Raw genomic sequence first — 4,851 nt, 5'->3', positions numbered from 1 at the left:
CCTGGTATCAGTGACCTCAAATAGCAAAATATGTGTTTGAAGAACATTTCCCCATCGATGATTTTCAATGAAATGCATTTTGCTCGATTTTACAACGCATTTCTTGAAATGCCTGTAAACGGTGAAAATTCGACCTTTGACCTGACCTGTGACGTCATCGATTTGACCGAGGTCAATGAAATTGGGTCACAAGGTAGTTCCCCGTTGGGGCTATCCAACGCTGGTAGATCAACCAGTGACCTAGGACCTTACACTTGAGTGTCATCGGCTTCATCTCGTCTTTCGTTTTTTTCTTGTCTCATTTCGTCTTCGGGATTTCTTTGATCGACTCCCCGACGTTCCTTTGGCCCCTGATCGAGCTAGAGCTTCGCGGAAAAAACCGAATGTATTGCCGTGAAGAGAGGAACCCATCCCAAGTCCTGGGGTCGTCGCAGGTTAACCTTTTCGCCTCGGTCATTTCGATGACCGTCGGGAAAATCGGGAACTGCCAGAACTTCTTAAAACCGTGAGGCTGCTATGCGTTTTCCCGAGAACCTGATTTCGAATTTCATATTACCACATTGAGTTAGTTACTACATTTTTTTGTCATGTCATATTATGTCGCGTTTATGTAACCATTATTCCACATTTTGACGGCAGCGCTCAGTATATGTGGGGGAGGGGGGGGTTAAAGGAACCCCCTCGGTTTTTCGCGAATAACTCGCGTAAAAAGCGACCGATTGCGACGAAACTTTCGGTACCCTCGAGTTGATCAATTTTACACCTATACTGAAAACTTCATAACCCTGACCCAAATGACCTTTGACCTGTGACCTACTTTTCGAGACTATGTTTGGCCGGAATCGCGATTCGGCGTATGTCGGCTCGCATTAGCCGCGCGTTTGCAGTCTTTTCGTGGTTTCAAGCGTTCAAACATGTGCAATGGTGTTGGTCCCATGGATGAGTGTCAAGGTCACCTGAAGGTCAGGTCAGGTCATTGACCTTTGATGACCTCGGTTCACTTTTTCGAGTTTTACATGTTTCTAGGCCAGTTTTTGGAGCTGAATTCGAGTTTAGCAACCATATGAACATTTACGAAGTAGTTTTGGTGCCTTCGTAACATGTTACGAAGCTGTTAGAGGCGATTGACACCTACTACGAATACCCGGCAGCCTACTGGTTGCCCTGACCTGACCTGACCCGACCTTGTCTAAATGCATGAAGACATCATCTGTGATCAAAACTAACATGATATTCGTTATCAGCACCCCGAAAAACCTCACAACAGCCACACTTTACGACGTTATAACAGGTCCCGATTTTTCCGACTTTTGGGTCATTGACCTGACCTGGAAGGTCAACCAATTTATTTTTTTATTTTTTTATTTACCAAGATCGTCGACGGGATTCCCATTGAAAGACGAAGTCAATTCATAAAATCAAACACGCATACAGCACAAACCTACTCGAAAAAAACACACACGCACAGTAAAGCACAGTAAAACCGTACATATAGATATACAAGAATGACGATGATAATTAAGAGTGGAACAAAAGTAAAAGGTAAAAGCTGAATGACTAGTCCGGATACGGCAGAGTAGCAAATGGTTCACATGAGCACATGATCATACTGAAGCAGCGTATAGTTTAACAGAACGACGAAAATGATAGAAGCTACTGTTGAACATGTCTACAGTAGGATGTCTGTCCAGAAAACGGTTCAGTTGTCTTGGCAGCCTACCAAACAGTCCTTCCTTGACAGTGCTCACTCGAGCGAATGGTACGTTCAGCAGTACACTAGTTTGCTGTCTGGTTACACGACTGGGTACACAGAGTGAGAATGACTGCAGTAAAAACGATGATGAGATTCTACCTTTAACCCGCGCCCTGCTGGGGGGGGGGGTGTTTGAACACCCCCCCCTTGTGGTTTTTCGCGAATATCTCAAAAACGGCGGCGCGGAGCGCCGCCGTTTTTGGTACACCTTATCATACATTAATTCTACACATGTTGTCAAAATTTCAGACCAAGGTCATTCAAGGTCAGGTCACCAGGTCACTTGAAGTGACCTCACCTCATAAAAAGTTTCAATGTCTGTCATAGCTACACCGAGTGACCGATCGCTTTGAAACTTTCAGCGATTGCTTAGAGCAATAGCATGTACAAAATGTATATCTCAGAATTTTGATATCGATGACCTAAGGTCAGGTCAATTTTGCGACCTCCCCATTATAAGTCAATGGGAGAAAATTGAAATGCGCCTCTTTTGGACGAAAGACATCATAAACACTCCCAAACACTGAATTACAAGTGGTTTAGACACACTGAACATGTAAATGGTGTCCGTGACCCCTGTTTATGCCCTGAGGTCATCTTAGGTCACGAATGGTATCTAACAGTTTTTTGCAAATAACTTTTGATAGAGGCATGCTAGAGCGATGAAAACGCCTTAGATGTGTTCAGCTCGACGATACGGATCGACTGATATGCAACATGACCCTTTTCGGTCAGGTCATGACCTTGACCTGAGGTCAAATTTTCAAGTTGACCTTTCAAGGTCAAGTTATAGTTCATTTGATGCGTCTTGACGAGAGGAACACGATGCCGGTAAAAGTAAGCTCGTACAGGCTTGGGTCAAAAGTTATTGCAGAAAAACTGTTTCCGAAAAAATCGGCTATTTTTGCAGTTTTTGCCCCCTGCAGGCAAAACCGTTGACGTTAGGTCAAATCTGAGAGAATTACTCAGAAAGGGCGTTAATAGGGCTATCGAATGCGCTTTTCCGCGGCGCTGTAGCTCTATTGGTTCCCGAGTTATGCGTTGGCTTCTTGGAAATTGTCGACATTCGACCTGGAAATCGGCGAAATTTTGCCTTCAATGACCTCTGGTGACCTGACCTTTGACCTGACCAAAAAATTGACCGAAGTGATTTCGTCATTATTTTCGACGCTCTTTCGAACGCCGCCTTCCGCGTATCGCTACGTGGCCCAGGAGCCGAGTTACAAGGGGGGGTGTTCAAACACCCCCCCCCCCCAGCAGGGCGTGGAAATCCAGGACCCCCAGCCGGGCGCGGGTTAAAAATGTTACGGATAAACATCACATCATGCTGAGTTCTTCGGGCAGCTACAGATACAAGATTAAAATGCCTCAGCAGGTCTCTGTAAGCTAGTGAATGACACTTGTCACGACAGTTGGAATTGAGCCACATTAGAAATTTGTGCTCGATCCGGCCTAAACGATCGGTATGCGTTTCGGCGGCGCCATTCCATATAACAGAAGATTAGGTACTCGAGTATTTACCGCACGTGGGCATAGTATGAGGAGAGCACGGATGACACATTGAGATGTCCGCTCGGGTAAGCTTTCTGAAATGATCTGATCAGATAACCTAAGGCACGATTTCCTTTTTTTGCTGTCTGGTCAATATGTGGTCCGAAAGTCAGCTTGGAGTCGAGCATGACACCGAGATCTCGAATGATGTAAAGACGCTCAAGTGATTCCGTTCCTATCGAATAGTTTGCTACCAGTGGTTTGGTTTTCAGCGTCATTGTAAATGCCTTACATTTTGATGAATTTAACCCTCGCGGGCCCGGGGGGGGGCGTCTTTCGCCCCCCTGGCGAATATTTGCGATAGCTCCCGAACGCTTTGGGATAGGAAAGCGAAACTTTCAGTACCTTTTCTCCCATCAATTTGACATCTTCTGAAGTAAAAAATTTGGACCTAGCCTCCTTGATGACGTCACAAGGTCCATTTTTCTAGACCCCTGCACGGCAAACTTCGGCGTCACAGACGCAAACTTCAAATAGCTGTTAAAATTGGAGTTTTAGAGATAAAGACAAATTACGAGCACGGTTGTGTAGCGTTTGACCTAGAGAAAAATAGAAAAATAGTTTTGGTGACCTGCGGTCAGAGGTCAGGTCAACGACCCCGAAATGTGGTTTTAGTTTTTCGTAAATAACTTCAACAAAAATGGTCCTAGAGCTACGGCAGTGGTACCATCGCATTCGCCTTGTCAAGCCGCGTCGAATGATATATATTTTGTTCGGAAAAGGTCAAATTTTATGTTGACCTCATGTGACCTCGAATGACCTCTGGTTGACCTTGACACATGAAAGGTCGTTTATGATGGATTTGTACCCGCTGATCACGAATCTGGCATCTATTTTCCTCTAAGCCTTCATTTAGAGCTTCTGGATGGCAAAATTGTCTTATTTATTATTACTAACTTGAATTAGTGAAATAGCCTCTAGCAGGGATACTCTTCTGTGACCTTGACCTTTGAGCAGCCTTGTATCGTAAGATGAACCACAAATAGGGAACTGATAAGCCTCAAAGCATTTCAAAACATCTTGGAAGTTAGCACGCAGGATGTGCGAAAAAGTGCCAAGTTTGAGGTCAATTTTTAGCGTGACCTTGACCTTGACCTTTGATTTTGAGCACATTTTCGGAATCCTCAGATTCTCTTCTTTTGTTTGACACCCAATTTTGCCGGTTTGATGCAGCTTGCGGTCCTCTAGAAGGCTTACTTTGAGATCACTACACATGTGCCGGTTTTTGCCTTTGACCTTGACCTCTGACCTTGAAAATTGACCTGAGGTCAAAAATTTTAGGTGCTTTAGAATCGTCTCGTAAGGACCTTTTGTTTGGTATCGCTTTTGTTTCCGTAGCTCGCTTATTTACGGAGTTAGACAGGGGGGGGGGCGAAAAACGCCCCCCCCGGGCTGCGGTGGTTGGGATTACCCCCCGGGCCCGGCCGGGTTAAACTCAATTTCCATGTCTGTGACCACCGTCGAAGGTTGTCAATGTCGTTTTGCAGAGAATCAGCGTCGTTTTGGCAAGAGATTTTCCTGTATAGCTTGGCATCATCTGCGTATAA

Source organism: Amphibalanus amphitrite, unplaced genomic scaffold (assembly GCF_019059575.1).
Source record: "Amphibalanus amphitrite isolate SeventyFive unplaced genomic scaffold, NRLGWU_Aamphi_draft 000817F_arrow, whole genome shotgun sequence".
Classification (NCBI taxonomy): Eukaryota; Metazoa; Arthropoda; class Thecostraca; order Balanomorpha; family Balanidae; genus Amphibalanus; species Amphibalanus amphitrite.
Note: the sequence above shows the minus strand (reverse complement) of the source record.